Here is a 24,348-nt window from a genome sequence, read left to right as displayed (position 1 = left end):
TACTTTCCAAGCGCTTAATAAGTCCTCAATAAATACAATAGAATGAATGAATGTTTTCCCATTTTTTTCCAACATTAAATCAGGATTGGGGCTATTATTGAGTTTTATAAGAATTAAGTCTAGGAATAAGGGGAGGAGGAAAAAAAAGGAGAAGAGGAGAGAAGGAAGAAAGAGGCCAATTGAGACTGTCTTCCTTTTGTGCACTCTCCCAAGGGCTGCATGTGCATACAGTAGGCACTCTGTGAATTACCTCTCCCGCACTCTTTTTTCAAAAATTGTATTTAAGTGCCTACTATGAGCCAGGGATTATACTAAGCACTGGGCTAGATACAAGCTAATCAGGTTGAAAAGTCCCTGTCCCATTTTACAGATAAGGTAACTGAGGTAAAGCTCGGAGAAGTTAAGTTCATTCATTTGTATTTATTAAGCACTTACTGTGTGTAAAACAGTGTACTAAGCACTTGGGAGAGTACAGTACACCAATAAAAGACACATTCCCTGCCCACAATGAGTTTACAGTCTGAAGGGGGGGACAGACATTAAAATATATAAATATATATATACATATAAATTACAGATATTTACAAAAGTGCTTTAGGAGGGGAAGAACAGAGGGAACAGGTCAGGGTGATGCAGAAGGGAGTGGGAGTAGAGAAAAGGGTGGGGGGCACTTAATTTGGGACGGCCTCCTGGAGGAGATCTGCTTTCAATAAGGCATTGAAATGGGGCAGGGTAATTGTCTGTCCCATTTGCCTCATCTGTAGGTGGGGATTGAGACTGTGAGCCCCAAGTGGGACAGCCTCATTGCCTTATATCTATCCCAGCGCTTGGAGCAGTGCTTGGCACATAGTAAACACTTAACAAATACCATAATTATTATCATTAAGACACAGGTTCGCTCTCGGTCCATGCAGGGCCGAAGAGTGCATGGTGTGGTGGTGGGGGTGTTTTCTCCCCAGAGTGTGTTAAAGTTGCATGTCTGTGGGGTGAGCGGTTTGGTGAGCTGTGGGAATGAGCCATGCCAATGGCCGGTCAGTGTCATTTTTGTCCTCTCCTATTCTACTTCTGCCTTCTGGCCTTTATTGCTGTATTGCATTTTTCAAGCGCTTAGTATATTCATTCATTCAATAGTATTTATTGAGCGCTTACTATGTGCAGAGCACTGTACTAAGCACTTGGGATGAACAAGTCGGCAACAGATAGAGACAGTCCCTGCCGTTTGACAGGCTTACAGTCTAATCGGGGGAGATGGACAGACAAGAACAATGGCAATAATGGCAATAAATAGTATAGTATAGTGCTCTACACATAGTAAGAGCTCAATGAATACAATTGAATGAATGAATGAATTTGAGGGCGTTTCAGGCCAGAGGCAGGATGTTGACAGTGGAGTTGGCAATGAAATAGGTGATCGAGGCAGGGTGAGAAGGTTAACAGAGGAGCAAACTGTGCAGGCTGGGTTGTCGAAGGAGAGAACCGAGGTGAGGGGGCAAGGTGATGGAGTGCTTTAAAGCCAATGGTGAGAGTTTTAGTTTGCTGCCAAGATGGATGGGCAAACACTGGAGTTTTTTGAGGAGAGAGTGAGGTGACACGTCCTGAACGTTTTTGTAGAAAAATGATCAGGGCAGTAGGGTGTAGTATGGGCTGGAATGGGGGAGACTGGGAAGTCAGGAAGAAGGCTGAAGCAGTAATCCAGGTGGGATAGGATGAGTTGATTGTATTAATATGGTAGCAGTTTGGATGGAGAGGGAAGGGCAGATTTTAGCAACGTTGTGAAGGTGGGACCGACAGGATTTAGTGATGTATTGAATATGTGGTTTGAACGAGAGAGAGGAGGCAAGGATGATGCCAAGTTTACGGGCTTGTGAGAAAGGAAGGATGGTGGTGCCGTCCGAAGTGCTGGGAAAGTCAGGGGGAGGACAGGGTTTGGGTGGGAAGATAAGGAGCTCTGTTAAGTGATTCACCCAACTCACACAGCAGACGAGTGGTGGATCTGGGATTAGAACCCAGTTCCTTCTGACTCCCAGCCTCGTGCTGTATCCACTAGGACACACTGCTTCTCATTGTTGTCACTCTAATGTTTCTCCTGTGGCAGTCTTAATGAATTAACTCCCTACCTCCTTCCCTCGGGACTGTGTTTTCACCTTTATGCTCCTCCTCCACGCCCATCTCTGCTTAGTTATTGCTCCTTATAGGTGGGGAAACTGTACTCTCCCCAGTACTTAGTACAGTGCTCTGCACCTAGTAAGCACACAATAAATACCAGTACCATAAGTAAATTGATTGATACCTAAAGTAAGATTTAATTCTTCAAATATTAGAGTAGGGGAGTTATGTCAGTAAATACGATTACTGAATCAGGCCCGTTTGTGGCACATGGACTCAATTTCTGGTACACAGAGATGAAAAAAAACGCAAGCAGCTTGGGAAGGAGAAAAGGGTGTCTCTGAATGAGTAGGATTTTAATGGATCATTCTAGAGGCTGGCATTAGAGACTGAGGACAGGGTCCCTGGCTTGTCTCTCTTCCATGCAGAGATCGCTATGAATACTGACCTCCACATCTAGGCAGGGATTGGCCTGAGACAGGAAACCAAAGGGTGGTGATTCCCAACATGGGTGTTAAACTAAGTGAGCAGTGTGGCCAAAAATGCAGTTGGTGTTTAATCAATCAGTGGTATTTATTGGGTGCTTACTATGTGCAGAGCATGGTACTAAGCACTGGGAGAATACAACAAAATTAGCAGACATGTTCCCCGCCCATAGCAAGTTTACAGTCCAGAGGGGGAGACAAGAAAAACATTGCTCTAAAGGAATTTTTCTGGTCCTGGGAAGGAAGCAGCATGACCTAGTGGATGGAGAACAGGTGTGTGAGCCAGAAGAACCTGGTTTGTAATCCCAGCTCTGACACTTTTCTGCTCTGTGACCTTGGGCAAGTCACATAACTTCCCTGTACCTCAATTTACTTATTCTGTAAAATGGGAATTAATCCTGTAACCCCCTCCACCTTGGCACATGGACTGTGTCCACTGATTAGCTTGTATCTACCAAGAGTTTAGTACAGTGCCTGGCACATAGTAAGTGCTTAACTAGTACTATTGGAAAAAAATAGAAGGATTCCTTCAGGTAGCCCTTGGGGTATCTGTTTAAAATTGGGCTGGGTTTAGGTCAGTAGCAACAGAGGTGTAGTCTCACTTTTTACCAGTAGCATACAGACAGCTATCCAGTTCACTGATTTATACTTTCTTCAGGGTACACTTATTGGGCTTTCAACATGGTAATAGATCTGTGTTAAGTCTAGCTCCCCTCTAAAACAGGCAATCCGTGATGTGAGCTAAAACTAACATGTGAACTCTCTCCAGGAAGCAGTTGCTGAGAGAAGACCTACGAGGTCCAAACTAACAGAAGAAAAATGAAAAAAAAATTCCTCATGTCATTTGGAACTATTTTTCTGTCTGGTATTCCAGCGTCTTCAAGTTGTTTCGACTGATTTCTTGCCCCGGATGTGGGGAATTACCGGTGGTTGCCAAGTACAGCGTTCGGTCACTGAAGTTAGCTCTCTCATGCTGTATTTCGTGTCTCAAGTGGTAGAAAATCCCTGTTTTCCAAAGTCTTTGATTTAAAAGAAATTTAAGTTTTATTTAGTGATTAATTGGTTCTCCATGGATGAGCTTGGATCCCACTTTTTGCCAAGGCTTTCAGCCAGGTCTTCGAAGTTCTGGCTGAGAACAGCGGTCAGTTGCAGTCTGGGTCAAACATCAAATTCTTCTGGAATCTCTTTCTCAAAGTGGAATCATTCCTTGGTGGAGACAGTGTTGAGCTAAATGAGCAATGTGGGACTTCTCTTCTCTGAGTGTAATTCTCCTTCCAAGTGGCAGTTGTTAGTTTTGTACTCTTGAATAGAAGAGGAAAAAGCTAAGGTCATTTTGTTCCAGTATAATGTAAAAAAAAAAGTCCTTTGTGATGTGTGTTTATGCCATACTCTGAAGTGGGCAGGCAGGTCTTCTCTTCTAAGGTCCTGGTTGTTTCCCCCTTAGGCCTGGCCTTCTCAATCACTTGATTCTTAACCAGTTGGAAACTTTCTTTTCAGGATCAGATACCATTGTGTTCTCCTATTCAAATGTATGATTTTATCTAGGGAGATTGAAGCCGAGAAAGTAGTGGAAAAGATTACTAGCAAATTGGAAGGAGTTCTTTACTGGCAAAAAGTGTTGAGATCCAAGGGCCAAATTTACATCAGTTGTTAGTACAAAGGGGCCATTTTATCCTTCTACATTGCAGCCCCAGAGGTGAGTCCTCTTTACTGAATTAACCAGGGAAAGAAAAATCTCTGGTTACTTGGCAAACATGGTATCCTCTAGGGGTTAGGAAAGGACAGGAAGTTAGATGACTTGGAGTTGTGTTCTTATGGCCCTTATCAACACCTCAATATGTATTGGGTCATATAGTGTTATTTCTTGGGCTCAACCCTCTGCTAAATAAGTATAATTGTCAAGGCTTATTTAATAGTGGTAAAAACCCAGATGAGGATGTTTCACCGATCTGTTGTGGAGTTTAGTGCAGTTATCAAGGAATATCCGGCCTGCTGATTCCAGTAATAATTGGGGAACTGTCTCCCTCAAAGAGTTGGGTCTTCAGGCCAAATGTGCATTCTCAAATCTGGGAGATAATTGTGCCATCCTCATGCCTCTTGTGCACAGGCTGCTTGCCACAGAAACGTCCCATGTTCTTTCTCCTGCACCTGCCTGTGCTTAGGATAACTTCCAACACGCATCAAATGCTATCCATTTGACCCATAATTTTTCTTCATGTGTGTGTGTGTGTGTGTGTGTGCGTACGTGCATGCTCTTGGCCATTTGACAGGAGCCAGCCAATCCAGAGTAAGATTGCTTGTACTTTGGCAGCTCTGGCTCAGCTCCTTCCGCAGGGATAACAGGCAACTGTCGATGGGGTAATCTTGTTATGGTCGTGCAGAGAGTCACTGGCCAGGGTGTCTCTGCTTGTCCTCCCAGAGCCAACCAGTGTGGTGTGGCCTTTGTAGTGGATCCAGCCATTCTTCTCCATAACAGAGAGGTATCCCAGCTCTCTTCAGATGCCCCATTCCTCTGTCCATTTTCTTACTTTGTTGGACCTTTTCCCACTGGCCTTTCCTGTGGCCTCTGCTGGAGATTCCCACTCTACACGCCAACCCCGTCCAGAAGTTGTGGCTGCGTTTCCACCGGACGTAATTAGCAGATGAAAAGTTTATTTTCCTTCCTGCCTAATTACTCATGCCTATAATTCAGGGAACTTTTTGTTAACCTCTTTCTTCTTTGCTTAGGGAAACTCAGCTAAATAAGTCAGTTAACCATAGTTTCTCTGGACAAAGTTCTCCTGAATTCTGTCAGTGAAATTTGCAGTTAGTTGAGTTGTCAGTCACAATAGTCGATTCTCGGTCTCCTACGCTGGAGCCTCCTCCCCCTCCCATCCTTTAACTGTTGGAGTTCCTCAAGGGTCAGTTCTTGGCCCTCTTCTGTTCTCCATTTACACTCACTCCCTCGGTGAACTCATCCGCTCTCACGGCTTTGACTACCATCTCTACGCAGATGACACGCAGATCTACATCTCCGCCCCTGTCCTCTCCCCCTCCCTTCAGGCTCGCATCTCCTCCTGCCTCCGGGACGTCTCCACCTGGATGTCGGCCCGCCACCTAAAACTCAACATGAGCAAGACTGAGCTCCTCATCTTCCCTCCCAAGCCCGGTCCGCTCCCAGACTTCTCCATCACCGTGGATGGCACGACCATCCTTCCCGTCCCGCAGGCCCGCAATCTCGGTGTCATCCTTGACTCGTCCCTCTCGTTCACCCCACACATCCTATCCGTTACCAAGACCTGCCGGTTTCACCTCTACAATATCGCCAAGATCCGCCCTTTCCTCTCCACCCAAACGGCTACCGTACTATTACGGGCTCTCGTTATATCCCGGCTAGACTACTGTGTCAGCCTTCTCTCTGACCTCCCTTCCTCCTCTCTCGCCCCGCTCCGGTCTATTCTTCACTCCGCTGCCCGGCTCATCTTCCTGCAGAAACGATCTGGGCATGTCACTCCCCTTCTTAAACAACTCCAGTGGTTGCCTATCGACCTCCGCTCCAAACAAAAACTCCTCACTCTAGGCTTCAAGGCTCTCCATCACCTTGCCCCTTCCTACCTCTCCTCCCTTCTCTCTTTCTACCGCCCACCCCGCACGCTCCGCTCCTCTGCCGCCCACCTCCTCGCCGTCCCTCGGTCTCGCCTATCCCGCCGTCGACCCCTGGGTCACGTCCTCCCGCGGTCCTGGAACGCCCTCCCTCCTCACCTCCGCCAAACTGATTCTCTTTCCCTCTTCAAAACCTTACTTAAAAATCACCTCCTCCAAGAGGCGTTCCCAGACTGAGCTCCTCTTCCCCCTCTACTCCCTCTGCCATCCCCCCTTTACCTCTCCGCAGCTAAAGCCTCATTTTCCCCTTTTCCCTCTGCTCCTCCACCTCTCCCTTCCCATCCCCACAGCACTGTACTCGTCCGCTCAACTGTATATATTTTCGTTACCCTATTTATTTTGTTAATGAATTGTATATCGCCTTGATTCTATTTAGTTGCCATTGTTTTTACGAGATGTTCTTCCCCTTGACGCTGTTTAGTGCCATTGTTCTTGTCTGTCCGTCTCCCCCGATTAGACCGTAAGCCCGTCAAACGGCAGGGACTGTCTCTATCTGTTGCCGACTTGTTCATCCCAAGCGCTTAGTACAGTGCTCTGCACATAGTAAGCGCTCAATAAATACTATTGAATGAATGAATAGTCCTTGTTCAGATGATCAGTGGTATCTATCAAATGCTTGCTGAGAGTGAAGCTCTGAGGTACATACTCAGGAAGGACCAAGGTCCTCATCCTGGCTCTGCCACTTGTCTGTCACAGTAATCCTTATTCAGAAAATCAGAGGTTCATTCATTCTTTTAGTCATATTTATTGAGCACTTACTGTGTGCAGAGCACTGTACTAAGTGCTTGGAAAGTACAATTCGGCAACAGATAGAGACAATCTGTTCCCAACAACGGACTCACAGTCTAGAAGGGGGAGACAGTCAATAAAACAAGGTATTTATCAAGTACTTGCTGAAGGCAAAGCTCTGCAGTATATATGGGAAGGACCAGGGACCTAATCCTGGCTCTGCCACCTGTCTGCTCTGTGATCTTGGGCAAGTCACTGAACTTCTCTGTGCCTCAGTTACCTCATTTGTAAAATGGAGATTAAGACTGTGAGCCTTTCTGTGGAACAGGGGCTGTGTCCAACCTATCTTGTATCTCCCCCAGCTTTTAGTTCAGTGCCTAGCACATAGTAAGCATTTAACAAATACCAGTAAAAATGCATAGTGTAAGCAGGAGGAAGGGGAAGAATCCAATAAAGTAGGTAGTAGATATGTCAGGATAAAATAGAATAAATGATGGAACAAACAGTGGGATAATTACAAGCATAAAGTGCTGATTATAGTTCAGATATGTAAGGGTGAAAGGTTGCTATGGATTGCTGCAACTCGGGGCATGGAAGTTAACTGCAGAAGGCCTCCTGGAGGAGGAGGTCTTGTGAGGCCACACATTTTAAGCCTATTTCTAGATCAAACAGTAGTATTCATTAAGCTTATCCGTGACACACCATGATGGTACAGTAGTTAGTACTCTGCATTGTGGTCACAGCAACACTCAGTTTGAATCTGAGTCACGGCAGAATTTGGAGATGACAGTTCTTTCCCACTAGACTGTAAGCTCACTGTGGGCACAAAATAGGTCTGCTAACTGAGTTTTGTTGTACTCTCCCAAACAGTACAATGCTCTGCAAATAGTGAGTGCTCAGAGAATACAATTGATGGTTGATGATTGAGTGTTTATTCTCCTTAGTGTACTGTACTAAGCATTTGCGAGAGTACAGTAGTTAGTAGACATGATTCCTGCCCTCAAGTCTCCTCCAGTTAGTGGTATTTGTTTAGTGCTTACTTTGTACAAGGCACACACACAATTGATTTGGTAGACACAGACCTGGCCATCAAGGAGCTTACAATCTAGCGCTGCTGTGTGGTGCTCAGAGATTGAGGAAATGTATCTGATACACATCAGTCCTCACGGAATTATCTAATGTCTGTGACTCCAGCAGCAGGACTGGTTCAGGAAGGAATCTGGTGTCTGGTCCAGGGAAGGCACTCATGTCAATAAGGCCAATAAACTCCGCGTTCTGAGTGCAGGTGGAGAAGATGGATGCAAAAGCATATGGCAGCATTTTAACTGGGAAAATTTCAGCCATGTCATGCGTTAAAAGTCTGCCTCAAATTAATTAGGGGAAACTGGCTGATGCCTGCCACCTCTTATCATGCTCAGATAGATGGAAGTGGAATTGAAACGGAGATCAGGTCAATGTTATGAAGATCGGAGTAGGACAACCCTGAGTCCCTTAGACTGGAAGCTCATTATGGGCAGGGAATGTGTTTGCTGATTTTGTTTCCTTTATACTCTGAGCCCATTGTGGGCAAGGATTATCTCTCTTTGTTGCTAAATCATACTTTCCAAGTGGTTAGTACAGTGCTGTGCACATAGTAAGCACTCAATAAATATAATTAGATGAATGAATAAATGCCATTGATTGATTGTTTTAGACTTTGGGGAAGAAGTTGTGCCTACCACTCCCTCTCTGCTGCCAAATGTGCAGAATTGTCAGTGGACAAGGACTGTCCTTGGGGTCACCTAGGCTTAAAGCAGAAGACTCCAGAGTTCTTCAAATTGTAAGCTTGTTGTGGCCAGGGGAACCTGTCTACCAACTCTCTTGTATTATACTCTCCCAAGTGCTTAATATAGCACCTAGTGAGCACTCAATAAATCTGATTGATTGATTAGGCCTTGCAAACCCTGAGTTACTACCAGGAGGGCTCCCCAGTTTTCCCTGGAAGCAGAGGTTTCGTCAGCCTTGGCAGAGTCAGTTAGCCTTTTCACTCCGGACAGACCCTGCCTGGGCTGCAGCCAGCTCACTCCTCCTAACCTTCCTGAGGAAACCCAGCAGGCCTCCACCCTGGGACGCTGGCATTCATGTAGAACCTGATCAACAAAGATTCCATCAGCTGTTCCTCCCCAGATCTCCGCTGTGCAATCATTCTCCTCTTATAGTTAGTAACTGTGTTTATGCAACATTTACGGTATGCGGAGTACTGTGCTAAGTGCTGGGGAAGATGCAGATGATCAGATAAAACGCAGCTTCCCACAATCAGTAGTATTTATAGAGTAGTACTGTGTTAAGACCACTGAATTAAGTGCTTGAGAAAGTACAATAGAGTTAGGAGAGAGAGATCATGTCAGAGGGAGATGGACATAGTCATTTACAAATAGGAGAAAGATGAGATTCCATGAAAAGATTGTTCAGAGTTCTGGAATGTGGTACCCAGGCCAGTCTGACCAACAGATTAAATCAAACCCACCGTTTTTTGCAGTGTTCCCCCTGTGCCTGTCACACCTGCCCCCATCCTAGTATTGCTGCAGTCAGTGGCAGAGTGACTAGAAGCAGTACAGAATTGTAAGCTCCTGGAGATCGGGGATCAAGTGTGGTCTAGTGGATAGAGCATGGGCCTGGAAATCAGAAGGACCTAGGTTCTAATCCCAGCTCCGTCACATGTGTCTGCTGTGTGACCTTGGGCAAGTCATTTAACTTCTCTGTGCCTCAGTTACCTCATCTGTAAAATGGAGATTAGGACCGTGAGCCCCGTGAGGGACACTGGCTGATCCAACCTATCTTGTATCTATCCCAGACATAGTGTACAGTGCCTGGAGCATAGCACTTAGCAAATATTAAAAAAAAATCTTGGGAGCGGGATTCAGGAGGCCTGGGCTCTGTTACCAGCTTTTTACCTGATCTGCTTTGTGACTTTAACTTCTCTGATCCTCTGTTTTTTCACCTGTAAAATGGTGTTAAGATCCCTGCCCCTCACCCCTCCTTCCTTCTTAGTTTATGAGCCCTGTGTGGGGCAGGGCTTGGGTCCAATTTGAGTGTTGTATATAGAAGCGTTGAAAAGTTTGGGGTTTTTTTGGTTAGTTTTGCTTTGAAGGTGTGAAAACCTCAAATGCCCCCAACCACTCTCCCCCACCCCCCTTCCAGCTGTAATACAGTGGCTGCTGTTCTGGGGGCCAGTGAGTTGTATCAATCAGTTATATTTATCGAGCCCTTACTGTGTGCAGAGCCATGTACTAAATGCTTGGGAGAATACAATATAATTGAGTTGGTAGACATGTTCTCTGTCCATAAGGAGCTAATGGTGGGGGCAGGGAAGTGGCAAAGATTGAGATGGTGAGTGGGAAGGAAACCAGCAACCACGGTGACTTGATTCTATTTGTTGCTATTAAGTTGTCTTGTTTTTGTCCATCTGTCTCCCCTGATTAGACTGTAAGCCCGTGAATGGGCAGGGATTGTCTCTATCTGTTGCCAAATTGTACCTTCCAAATGCTTACTACAGTGCTTTGCACATAGTAAGCGCTCAATAAATACTATTGAATGAGTGAATGAATAGTTGACCAGAGGCCACCAGCCTGGAATAGCTATTCTGGGACCTCTTCTTATCCTGGAGCCAACTTCTGGCCAGTTGCTGCTTAAAAGTATCAGAACTGGCATCTCCTGGAGGATTTAGCAGTCATCATAATATGGCATTTGTTAAGCGCATGCATGTGCCAAGCACTGTCATAAGCACTGGGTAGATACAATAAAAGGTCTGACACAGTGACTATCCCACATGGGGCTCAGTCTGAGGGAACGAGAACAGGTATTTAAACCCCATTTTATTGGTGACAAAACTGAGGAACAGAGAAGTTAAGTCATTTATTACACCCAACTACAATTTAATAAATGTGGCCCTTTTCTTGGGGCCATACTAAGTGCTTAATACACACCATAGGTAAATTAAAAAACCAGTTAGTGGCTTCTCCTTTACATCATCTAAGTCAGTGAATAGGACTGAGGATTGTTTGGAGGCTGAGCCTTAAGCCCAGGTGCTTCAGGCAAACAGGAGGTGAGGCATGTTCAAAGGAAGGTTATTGTTCATTCCTTATTTACTACGATTCCCCGTGTCTCCCAAAACTCCAGGATGTACTGAGCAAGTATTTAATATGATGGGAGGAAATGTTTGTTATTTGTGGCATTTAAGTGCTTACTATGTGCCAGACACTGTAATGATAATAATAATAATGATGGTATTTGTTAATCGCTTACTACATGCCAGGCATTGTACTAAACGCCGAGGTTGATAACAACACATTGGGTTGGACAGAGTCCCTGTCCCACGTGGGGCTCACAGTCTCAATCCCCATTTTACAGATGAGGTAGCAGACATAGAGAAGTGAGTGACTTGCCTAAAAGAGTTTTTAAAGGGCAGGGGCAATAATAGAAATCGTTCAATTTTTAATAGGGGATTGATGTATTTTGCAGAAAATTTTGATAGCTGCTTAGAACTTTTTTAAAAGGTAAAATGGAGGCAAAATTGCTTTCTTGGCACTCATCTGGTCTGGTGGTATCTAAACCCCACAGGTTGAAACTTGCAACATCATTTAGTGCTGTGAGAGGTGATGAATGTATTTTCAAGAAGAATAGTGGAACAGTAAATGACGTATTGTACTGCCTCATCTTGGCAAAGGGTTTTGATGCCCTGGCACAGAATCTTTGACTGTTTTGGAGGGTAGCAGTTGTCTGTAGTATATTTACTTGAAAAACTATTTCCCTATTCCAGATAAATTAGAATGGTAAAATGAAAAGGAAAAAAGAGCTGATGTAGTTGATCGATCAACCAGTCAATAGTATTTATTGAGCTCTTACCATGTGACGAGCACTCATTCATTTTTTCATTCATTTGTATTTATTGAGGGCTTACTCTGCAAAGCGCTGTGCTAAGTGCCTGGGAGAGTACGATATAACAATAAACAGGCACTTTCCCTGCGTATGACGAGCTTACAGTCTAGAGGGGGAGACAGATGTTGTTGTCTATGCTGTAGAGTCATGTCTGACCCATAGTAAAAAAAAAAAAAAAAGGGTGGTATTTTTTAAGCGCTTACTATGTGCAAAGCACTGTTCTAAGCGCTGAGGGATACAAGGTGATCAGGTTGTACCACGTGGGGCTCACAGTTTTAATCCCCATTTTACAGATGAGGTAACTGAGGCACAGAGAAGTTAAGTGACTTGCCCCAAGTCACACAGCTGGCAAGCGTCAGAGCCGGGATTAGAACCCACCACCTCTCACTCCCAAGCCCGGGCTCTTTCCACAGAGCCAAGCTGCTTCTCTAATAATAATAGTGTTAATAATAATGTTGGTATTTGTTAAGCGCTTACTATGTGCAGAGCACTGTTCTAAGCGCTGGGGGAGATACAGGGTAATCAGGTTGTCCCACGTGAGGCTCACAGTTAATCCCCATTTTACAGATGAGGTAACTGAGGCACAGAGGTGAGGTAACTGAGGCACAGAGAAGTGAAGTGACTTGCCCACAGTCACACAGCTGACAAGTGGCAGAGCCGGGAGTCAAACCCATGATCTCCGACTCCGAAGCCCAGGCTCTTTCCACTGAGCCATGGTGCTTCTCTAATGCCACGGGTATCTCAGAACGCCCAGGTCCATCTGCAGTTGTTCTGATAGTGTATCCATAGAGTTTTCTTGGTAAAAGTACAGAAGTGGTTTACTGTTGCTCTAAATAAATAAATAGAGCACTGTGGGAGAGTACAGTATAACGGAGGTGGCGGACATGATTCCTCCTGTAAGGAGCTTATAGTTTAGTTTCGGAGTAAGTGCTTTGTAGAGTAAAATATAATAGACATGATCCTTGATCTCAAGGAACTTATAGTCTATTTTCAGAGTAAATGCTTGGGGAAATATGATACAATAATTAACTGCATTTATTGAATGCTTACTCTGTGCAGAGCATTGTACTAAGCATTTGGGAGAGTACAGTATAACAGTATAACAGAGTTGGTAGACACAGTCCCTAGAGTTGGTAATCATGATTGCTACCCTCAAGGAACTTACAGACAAGTTTGGGGTTCTGTGATACCATAGAGTTGGTGGACATGATTCCTGCCCTCAAGGAGCTTATAATGTAGTTTCCAAATAAATGGCTGAGCTCTTCGGTGCCTAAATGACGTGTTGTGTAAAAAATGAATAACTTTGGCACTGTAAACAGTGAAACCCTGGGGCAGCCCATGAGTGCTCATTTGGTGCATGGATGAGAGGCAATGTATAAATTATGTGCAGAAAAGACATTATGTACATGGCAGTACTAAAGCTGACTCATGGGAAGGAGAGTAAAACTTTTATTTCATTTTTTAGCTTGCTGTTCCAACTTGACTATACTTTGATTTTTGAAACTTGTCTTTGAGGTGTTTTTGTGGTTTTTTTTTTTGTTTTTTTGGTGTGTGTGCGTGGAGAGTAGGTAATTTCACCCAGAATTCCTAATGGAGATAAATAATCAGACCTTACTTCAAAATGCTATTGAGTCCAAATTGCATGAAGTAGAATATGTCGTGTTGGCCATTTAGTCTTAGACTTTTGGCCTATCCATAGGAGATGGGGGAGGCAAAATAGCATGTTCTGGTTTAAATATGTAATTTCTATAAAAGGAAAAAGGTTATTAATAGGAAACTAATAACCTAGAGAATTAGTGTAAAGAACTGCCAGAACAAATGACATCATGACCATTATAAACTCTATGTCTGGAAAAAATTATTTGATTTTTGTGAGTACATCTTGAATCCCTCAAATTTCTCCCAATTTCTTCTACTTTTTTCCTTTACAGCGATAGGAAGTCCTGTTTTATTTAACTTTGTCTTGAGGCAAAGCAGGAGTTTTAATCTGGTTAGGTAATTTTTGTATTACATTAGTTTTCAAGAGATGAAATTGGCTGTGAACAGTGAATGTGCTTTTTAATTTCTCCTCAGGAAAGAGTAATGTTATTCAGGGTAGAGTTTGTTAAGAAAACAATGGCATATTAATGAAAAGTTTAGATGCAAATGCATTAGGCAGTTTGGGGGGAAAAATGGCTTTCTTGGCATTTTTATTAATGTTTAGGATATGATCTCCTGAATTCAAATGTGGGATTATGATGATGATGGTATAGGGTCTCTTTGCGGGGGAAGTTGTCAATGTTGTTACTAGCCCTTATTATTTTGAATAGATGAACCTTGAAGCTTTAGAGTATCCAGAATTTTTCCTTCCATTTCCACAGATTTCGATTTGCTAAACACTTAAAGATGAGCATTTGAGAAACTCACCTCTCTTTCCCCTTAATAACTAGATCGTATGCACTGAAACAGTTCATTTCTTTGTTTTGCATTAGGTTCCACAGCCAGATAACTCCTGGATTTTTTTTTTTTTGCTAATTCTTGGACAACTGGGCTGGTTTGTTGCTCTTCCCTAAACGCCTGGATTGTCTTGCTGAAAAACCGTAAGTAGCTGCCTGGCATTTTTCAAATGTACGGAATAGGATTGACTCGGTTATTAAAGTCTTGTAACACTAGGTGCTCTCTCCAGTTGTGTGTTAGTCCTTAGCACAAGTGAGATTTGTGTATAGGAGAGCTGTCTGTGCATTTTCTGATGCTTAATATTATGGAGCACTTTTTCATTGTTTCTCTTAGGTTTTGAGCCACACACAAGTGGCATGGAATTAAAGCTTGGTTTGAGAAGGGCACAGTCTGGAACTGGATATGACAGGAAGGCCTATCTTTTATACTTTCTGTATATATTTTTATTATATGTAAAAAGAACATTCCTGTGGTTGACTAGCAACAGTAGTATTCTGCCTTTGCCTTCCCGATGGTCAGATGTTGGTTTGGAGAGAAAAAGTGCTAATGGAAGTGGCCTCTGAGAACCAGTTTTGTGCTTGAAAACCTCAAACAGAAAAATATATGAATGAGCTAGCTACTACCTATTTTATGGAAGTATTTACCCATGAAGAAGCAAGTAAGCTGAAGCTGAGCTTCATAGTCATGACACATTTGTGTCTTAGTCATGACTCCTCTGTGTTGACTCCATGTAATTGAAGAGCTTGCTGTCTTGTAGAACCATAAATATTTGTAGAACAAATACCACAGTTATTATTACTGTTATTATTATTAACTTCTTAAATGGAGAATGGGGTGCACATCTGGTTAGAGAGATGGGAACAAAAGTTCTTCAGTGACTCTGTCTAAACTTGGGTTTATATAGAGAGGGATATCCCATAAAGGAAAGATTAACGACTTTATTAAGAGCCTGTTCAAAGCAGTCAGAGGATGCCTGTCATCTTTAGAAATGAAAAGAAATTATTAGTTTGAAGACTATTATTAATCACCCTTTAATCATTTCTTCTACAGTTATGATTTTTTTTGATGGCATTTGTTAAGCACTTACTATGTGCTTGGCACTCTACAAAGCACTGGGATAGATTCAACCTAAGCAGGTTGGACACAGTACATTTTGCACGTGGGGATCACAGTCTTTCAGAAGGTCTTGGGTTCTAATCCTGGCTCCTCCACATGTCTGCTATGTGACCTTGTGCAAGTTACTTACCTTCTGTGCTTCATTAACTTCGTCTGTAAAATGGAGATTGAGACTGTGAGCCCAGTATGGGACAAGAACTGTGTCTGACTTGATTACCATGTATCTACCCCAGTGTTTAGAACAGTACTTGGCACATAGTACGTGCTTAACAAGTACCATTATTATTAATAGAGAAACAGCGTGGCTCAGTGGAAAGAGCCTGGGCTTTGTAGTCAGAGGTCATGGGTTCGACTCTTGGCTCTGCCGCTTGTCAGCTGTGTGACTGTGGGCAAGTCACTTCACTTCTCTGTGCCTCAGTTACCTCATCTGTAAAATGGGGATTAACTGTGAGCCTCACGTGGGACAACCTGATTCCGCTGTATCTCCCCCAGCGCTTAGAACAGTGCTCTGCACATAGTAAGCGCTTAACAAATACCAACATTATTATTGTTGTTACAAATAAGGTAACTCAGGCACAGAGGAAGAGAAGTGACTTGGCCAAGGTCACACAACAGACAAGTGGCAGAGGTAGGATTAGAGCCCAGGTCCTACTGATTCCCAGCCCTGTGCACTATCCTCTAGGCAACGCCGCTTCTCTAAACCAGATTATTTAATCTGTAAAAGAGCAGAAAGGTTAAAGTGTGAATATAAGAGCATCTTGAGTAACCATTTTCCATCCAGTGGTGTTTGTGGGGAATAGACAGTTTTCCCTGGATTTTCTCCAGTTCCTTCACATTGTTTTCGAGGTGCAGTAACCAAAACTGGAGACTTTTCTTCATTCAGTTGTATTTATTGAGCGCTTACTGTGTGCTGAGCACTGTACTGAGGGCTTAGAGACTTGTACTTGTGAAGTGTCTGATCCTGACCATTGTAGAATATAGGAAAAGAATTACTTTCTAATTCGTGCCCAGTCATGGTCCCATTAATGCTTTCCAAAATCATGTTGGCATTTCAGATAATGTTCTCATAAGTGCTGACCCATTCAGCTGGTAGTTGTCTATGACTTTCACTGTCATCTCTGTTCTACTTCATGTCTAGGTAACCTTGCCACATCCTGTATTTGCGGTGTTTGATCTTTGCCCTTTTTACATGGCTCTATTTCTATCATTAATGGCAGATCTTTTTTTTAAATGGTGATTCTTTGAATTGCATATCTATCTCCTAAACTATAAGCGCACCATCCAATTTAGTGTGATTTGTAAGTTTAATTAACATGCTTTCAGTAGTTTTGTCCAGAATATCCAAAAGATTTTGACTGACGTTTTTTATGCATTTATTTGTTTTGTAGTGGTGGCACACTACTCTATTTTCTGTCTCCTCTCTGTTCATACTGGACCTTCTGTGATCCCTGTGTGTAATCTTTGAACTGTGGTTCACCTGACAACAGTGACTTGACTGAGACTGAATGTTCTTAACTTGAGGATGTCATGTAGGACAGAATCAAAACTATAACTAAAATCTTCATAGTTTCCATCTTTGGTCTTCACTTAGCTACATGTCCTGTCACTCGAGAGAAGATCTGAGTTATTTGCCACAATTTACTTTTCACAAACCCATATTGTTTGCTTCCTGGTATTTTGTGCTCTTCTCTTTGTTCCAAATTGATTCTGTGCTAATTAGCTGGTACATATTTCAGGCTATTGATTGGCTAACAGGTCTGAAAGACAAAATAATTGTGGTACTAAGCATTTACTGTGTGTCAAACACTGTAAAAAGTGCTGGGGTAGATTGAATAGAAGCAGATCTGACACAATTCCCATCCCACAAAGGGCTCACACAGCCTAAACCTGAGATTACCAACGTCATACTTAATTCCCTCTGTAGTGATGAATTATCCAGTGCCAACTCCAAGGCTGTTTTAAAATATGCTTTGTGCTTTCATTTTGAGACAGTAAGAGCCGTGAGTTTTCTATAAAGATCTTTCTATCCCTCATAGTGGAGATATTTCTGTGCCTCATTTTTGGTGTGCTTGTGTATTTTCAGGGTGCGACAGTCAAAGTTTGCAGTCCCTCAAAACTAAAGAGTAAAGAAGTGAGTAAGATGCAGAGAAGAGCATCAAGGGTAGTACATAGTCAAGTCTCCTGTAACATAAGGGTTGTATCTGTTGTGAGCCCCACATGGCCAGCTTTAGAGAAGCGGCGTGGCTTAGTGGATAGAGCACGGTCTTGGGTTCTAATCCATGATCTGCCACTTGTCTGCTGTGTGACCTTGGACAAGTCACTTCACTTCTCTGTGTCTGTTACCTCATCTGTAAAATGTGGATGGAGACTGGGAGCCCCATATAGGATAGGGACTGTGTCCAGCCTGATTTTCTTGTACCCACCCCCAGTGCTTAGTACAGTGCCTGGCACATAGTAAGCACTTAAAAGTACCATTATTATTATTATTCTTAATAACTTGTTATAGGATGTGCATTTTGGCTAATGCCATATGTGTGTGCCCCTCACTTTCTTCTGACACTGCATTGTTTCCAGATAGAAGCCCTTCGAGGGAGGTGTGTTTTGTAACTCCCCAACAGCGTTCTATCCGAAACATGCAGTGCAAGGCCATATTGTAGGTGAACAGACTAGTTGCTAAGTAAGAGGAAAGCTATTGAAAAGAGGTTGAGATCTTGTGGTTGAATGCAGACGTTGCTAGACTTTGACTAGAAACAAGTGTGTGATTTTCTATTCCCCACGTCTGGTCAGAGCCTGTTGTGACCTTGAGCTCATCTGTGTCTACTAGTTGCATGACATAGAAATTTAGTGAGAGGTTTGGAACAGAAATCCTTTTACCTAATAATAATTAAGGTATTTGTTAAGCGCTTATTATGTGCCAGACACCGTACTGAGAACTGGGGTCTTGTCTTATGATTTTGAGTAGTCTCTGACCCTTAGCAACTCCATGGATACGTGTCTCCCAAAACGCCCCCCTCTCCATCCGCCATCGTTCCGGCAGTGTATCCACAGTGTTTTCTTGGTAAAAATACAGAAGTGGTTTAGCATTGCCTCCTTCTTCAGAGTAAATTTGAGTCTCCAGTGCTTGACTCTCTCCAGTGTCGCTGCTGCCCAGCACAGGTGAGTTTTGACTTGTAGCAGTTTGCCTTCCACTCGCTAGCTACTGCCCAAGCTATGAGTGGAATGAGTAAGCCTCTGCTTGACTCTCCCTCCCGTAGCTGAGACTGATAAAGTGCTGGAAACTCTCCAGGTGCCATCCTGAGAGGGAAAGCAGTGGGGTAGATACAAGCAAATTGGGTTGGACACAATCCCTTTCCCGCGTAGGGCTCACAGTCTTAATCCCCATTTTACAGATGAGGGAACTGAGGCACAGGAAGTCAAGTGACTTGCCCAAGGCCACACAGCAGTCAGGCGGCAGAGCTGGGAATCGAACCCATGACTTTCTGACTCCCAGACCCATGCTCTATCCACTAGGCCACACTGCATCCCTGAAATACTCCAGATACAATGGAAAATGGTAAATAATGTAGGAGAAGCAATTGCACTAAATTTTCTTATCCTTTTTGACAAGTGTTTGTATTGGTTTCCATACAATACAAGGACTTCGGTTTGAATCCACACCAATACTTGTCTGCTATGTGACCTTGGGTAAGTCACTTTACTTCCTTGGGCCACAGTTCCTTCATTTGTAAAATGGGGATTAAGACTGTGAGCCCTATACGGGACAGGGAGTGTGTCCAACCTGATGTGCTTGTATTCTCTCCCCCCGGCCATCCACCGCTGTACCTGTTGTTGTGACCTTGTGCAAGTCATTTCTGTCACTTGTAAATTGGGGGTTCAAAAACTCTTCTCCCTCCTACTTGGACTGTGAACCCCATGTGGGTCAGGGGCTCAGACCAACTTGATTGTTTTGTATCCACCCAAGTGCTTAAGACAGTGGTTGGCATGTAGTAAGCACCCAACAGACACCAAAAGTGTCATTATTATTATTGTATACTTATTCATTCAGTTGTATTTATTGAGTGCTTACTGCGGGCAGAGCACTTATTAAGTGCTTGGGAGAGTACAACACAACAATAAACAGACACATTCATTCATTCATTCAATCGTATTTATTGAGAACTTACTATGTGCAGAGCACTGTACTAAGCACTTAGAATGTAAAATTCGGCAATAGATAGAGACAATCCCTGCCCAACAACGGGCTCACAGTCTAAACGGGGGAGGCAGACAACAAAACAAGTAGTCTGGCATCAATATCATCAAGATAAATAGAATCCTAGATATATACACATCATTAATAAAATAGAGTAATAATATATACAAATATGCACAAGTGCTGTGGGGAGGAGAAGGGGGAAGAGCAGAGGGGGAGGAGGGGCAGAGGGAAAGGGAGGGCTCAGTCTGGGAAGGCCTCCTGGAGGAGGTGAGCTCTCAGTAGGGCTTTGAATAGGAGAAGAGAGTTAGTTTGGCGGATGTGAGGAGGGAGGGCATTCCAGGACGTGGGCCAGGGGTCGACGGCGGGACAGTCGAGAACGAGGCACCGTGAGGAGGTTAGTGGCAGAAGAGTGGAGTGTACAGAGTGGCCTGTAGAAGGAGAAAAGGGAGGTGAGTTAGGAGGGGGCCAGGTGATGGAGAGCTTTGAAGCCAAGAGTGAGGAGTTTTTGTTGTATGCGAAGGTTGTTAGGCAACTACTGGAGGTGTCTGAGAAGGGAAGTAACATGCCCAGAGCATTTCTGTAGAAAGATGATCCAGGCAATGGGAATGAAGAATAGACTGGAGCGGGGAGAGACAGGAGGAAGGAAGATCAGAGAGGAGGCTGATGCTATAATCCAGTCAGGATATTATGAGAGCTTGTACCACTAAGGTGGCTGTTTGGATGGAGAGGAAAGGGTGGATCTTGGCGTTATTGTGAAGTTGAAACTGGCAGGTTTTGGTGACGGATTGGATATGTGGGGTGAAAGAGCAGAGTGTGGACCTGTGAGACGGGAAGGATGGTAGTGTCGTCCACAGTGACAGAGAAATCAGGGAGAGGACAGGGTTTGGGAGGGAAGATAAGGAGCTCAGTTTTAGATATGTTGAGTTTTAGGTGGTGGGCAGACATCCAGGTGGAGACGTCCTGGAGGCAGGAGGAGATACGATCCTCAAGGGAGAGGGAGAGAGAGGGGAGGAGATGTAGAATTGGGTGTCATCTGCATAGAGATGATAGTTGAATCCATGGGAGCGAATGAGTTCACCAAGGGAGTGAGTATAGATGGAGAACAGAAGGGGGCCAAGAACTGACCCTTGAGGAACCCCTACAGTTAGTGGATGGGAGGGGGAGGAGGATCCCACGAAGGAGACTGAGCATGAACGGCCAGAGAGATGAGGAGAACCAGGAGAGGACGGAGTTCATGAAGCCAAGGTTAGATAAAGACACATTCCCTGCCCACAGTGAGTTTACAGTCTAGAGAGGGGGAGGCAGACATCAATAAATAAAATTATAGATTCATACACGTGCTGTGGGATTGGGAGGGGCGATGCAGAAGGAAGTGGGAGATGAGGAAATGTGGGGGCTAATTCAAGGAAGGCCTCTTGAAGGACTTCAGTGCCTTCAGTGAGGCTTTGAAAGTGGGGAGAGTCAATGTTGGATTTGAGGAGAGAGGGCATTCCAGGCCAGAAGCAGGACATGGGCCAGGGTTCTGGGATGAGATCAAAGCACGTGGAGAAGGTTAGCACTAGAGGAGTGAAATGTCAGGGCTAAAGTCTGTTGCTTCCAGTATCTGCAGTGTATTGTAATGTCTGTAGTTTGTCTCCCCCAGAAGATTGTTAGCTCCTTATGGGTAGGAATCATGTCACCCGCCAGTATTGTACATATCCAAGTATTGAGTAGAGTGTGCTGCGCTTAATAACTATCATCAATTGATTTACTGGTATCCACCTCAGCACTTAGTACAGTGCCTGACAAATAGTAAGCACTTAAATGCCACAATTATTATTATTTGTACCTTCTGTGTGCATTTGGGGGTACTTTGAGTACACACACTTCTTTCTGAAGAAACATTTGGGAGAGATGGGCGTTGTGCTCAGAAGGCACTCTCCCTGAGGAGTAAGATGTGGGGTTCACAGTCTTCTAGAAGCCCAATCTAGTAGTCCAGGCAGTAACTTCACCACGTTTTTCCAAAGGAAATATTTCAATGACAAAAATATTCTTAATGGTCCTCCTGAGATCGGAGGCAATCAGTCAAGTGGCTCCCGCTGTGTAGGTGGAAAGCTTTGACAGCTCAGTGGATTTGAGTTGGCAGTAATATCCCAAACCAGCCAGGTTTCCCTGAGACAGTGGAACCCATGTTTTATCAAAGGGAGGTTCACATCAGCACACGAGGTGATTGGGGGAGGAGGGAAGGTGTTATCCGAGTGGACCGTTGAATTCCCTGGATTGTGTTTCAGTCAATCCAGTCTTGAGTCACGCAGCTGGATTTAAAAGCAGCCGGCCCTATTGTGCCTGACCTCGTACTGGAGAATATGACTCAGATGTCTGGAAGTTAGGTATTCTACTCCAGGATCCACTAGGAAGAGTGATGGTCACTAAGTCATTCCATGCAGTCATCTCCCTCCATCCAAGGAACAGAGAGCTGGAGTCGTGGGATCTTTTTGAACTGCTCTTTGATTTACTGGGTAATCCTGGGGCAGATTCTCTCAAGTATGTGTTCAGTTAAATCTGAAGACACAAAAGCTGTGGTAAAACCAGTGAAGGTAGCATTGATAGTGCTATATCAGGTGGAGAGTCAGCATAGCCTAGTGGAAAGAGCTCAGGCCTGGGAGTCAGAGGACCTGGCTTCTAATTCTGGCTCTGCCACACATCTGCTGTGTGACCTGGGGCAAATCACTTCACTTATCCATGTCTTATTTGCCTCACCTGTAAAATGGGGATTAAATCCTCCTCCCTGCTACTTAGACGGTGAGCCCTGTGTGGGTTAGGGCCACTGTCCAAACTGATTACCTTGTATCTACTCCAGTGCTTAGAACAGTGCTTGGCACATAGTAAGTGCTTAACAAGGACTATTATCATTGTTATTACTATTATCTGCCTTCCATTGCCAAGTTCCTGTCCCATAATTTAATATATAAGGAGAGTAAGTATCTTATCGTCATTTAATAACGTACAGATGAGGAAATTGAGGCAAAGAGAAATTAAGTGACTTGCTAAGATTTAACAGTAGGCCTGCGGCAGGGCTGGGATGCAAACCCAGGTTTCTTTCCTCCCGGCCTCATGCTCTTTTGTAAATTTATAATAGGTGGAAATGGGAACTGAGTTGCTTATTCAACTGCAATGATACAACTGGCACCTGATCATCCTCGGAGAGTGTATGCTGTCAGAATCCCTCTCTGTACACTCGCACGTCAGAGTAGCCTTTGTATCTTTATGCTGGGCTCATTTTCTTTATCCTCATTAGTACTCACTGACCCCCTCTAAAGAATTTAAGCTTGTGCCAAATATTGTGTCTTTCCAAGCACTTAGTACAGCTCTCTGTCCCCAGAAGGCACTCAGTAAATATGATTCACTAATTCTCTGTCTGAATCTTGGTCCTGTGGCTTTTAGCTCTCCCGGCTCTTCCCTCTCCCCTGATCAGAAGCCTACCACACTTTGAGCTCGTTTGTGGCTTTTCTTGTCCTTTTTTACCCACTCTACTGCCTATTTGCATAGAAGATTTGCATTTAGCCATAGATCCAGGCTCTGTGACCGGTCGAGTTATATTATTTTGTGCCTTTGACGTCGGGAAACCCTGCCCTTGTGGCTACAGAATGAAACCCATCCTAGACGATAGAAATATAATTTCGATGAGATATTTTCCATCCCTCTCAGAGCAGTCTTAAGGTGCTGATCGCAGCAGAATAGAAGCTTTCAGAGACTGGGAAGGCTAGATGGTGGCTGGGGTTGGAGGAGATAGCTGGCTGGGATAATGCCGAAGATGCTGATTTCCTCCTTCTGGGCTATTTCTCCTTTGGAGGCAGAATTCAGGAGGAGAGGCTCCATGGACCAGTTGGTAGAAAGTGGGGGAAACGAGGATGATGTAATTCCAGCATGATGTGGGCCACAGCCAAATCATCTGTCTGCAACTTTTGTTTTTTCTGTTTCGGGGGTTTTGCTTCATATTCAGTGTTTGAACACAATCGGTCCCTGGTTACTGACCCTGAATCGTCTGCATTCGGTTTAATCTATTTCTATATCACCTAGCTCCTTGGGGAGGGGCCCGGTGACTTCAGCTGCCGTTGAAATGGATGTCTGGGAAACTGGCCAGGGTGACCCAAGTCGAGCACGGAGCATGTGTCGGGGTTGCAGTTTTACTGCTGGTAGGGTTGAGCAGGAAGAGCTGTTGTGTTGTTGCTAATTAAAGGTCCAAATAAATCACGTGCTAAAGTTGACGTTTGTGGGTGAACCGTGTGTAAGTGTAATCTAGGAATTAGATCATTCACGTACGTGATTCATTTAGCCTATTTTTAAAAAGCAGACCGAGGAGCTGTGAACATCCTCTCCGGGAAACACAGAAAGCACATCGTAGGTTGTAAATTAGAGGGGACACCTGAGTTCAGCCACTTGTCTTGCCATCGTTACGAAGGCTCATGGGTGTCACCTGACTAATAGAGTCCCCCACTACCCATAATTCAGTGCTTAGCAGGCAGACTATCTCAAGAATGCCTGGATTGCCGTGATGATAAGATGCTCTATAAATAACGAACGGTATGGGTATATATAACTGAATTGACATTTCTTTGGATCCATGCTGCTCCCGGCGTGGCCCACGGGCATATTCTCTGCAGCTTTTCTAGTCTGTCAGGAACTGCAGGGTAAGTCGCTCTTTTCTCTCTGTGGATAGCCCGGTAGAATTCCTCCGATGGT

The 24,348-nt window shown here is 44.1% G+C and overlaps 1 protein-coding gene and 1 non-coding gene across 4 annotated transcripts in view; one reads left to right on the top strand and one right to left on the bottom strand.

Moving 5' to 3' along the window:
• TLN2 (talin 2) overlaps positions 1 to 24,348 on the top strand; it is a 488,673-nt gene that overhangs the window by 79,739 nt on the left and 384,586 nt on the right. For all 3 annotated transcript variants that reach the window (XM_029064739.2, XM_029064741.2, XM_029064740.2), the window contains one exon: positions 14,351 to 14,458. The gene's annotated coding sequence lies outside the window, so the exon portion shown is untranslated. The remainder of the gene's footprint in view (positions 1 to 14,350; positions 14,459 to 24,348) is intronic.
• LOC114812678 lies at positions 18,598 to 18,735 on the bottom strand. The gene has a single exon (XR_003760329.1). It is a non-coding gene; the product is annotated as a small nucleolar RNA SNORA7 (small nucleolar RNA).

This window comes from Ornithorhynchus anatinus, chromosome 5 (genome assembly GCF_004115215.2).
Source record: "Ornithorhynchus anatinus isolate Pmale09 chromosome 5, mOrnAna1.pri.v4, whole genome shotgun sequence".
NCBI lineage: Eukaryota > Metazoa > Chordata > Mammalia > Monotremata > Ornithorhynchidae > Ornithorhynchus > Ornithorhynchus anatinus.
The sequence above is the reverse complement of the archived record's forward strand: the minus strand, read 5'-3'. Positions and strand labels throughout refer to the sequence as shown.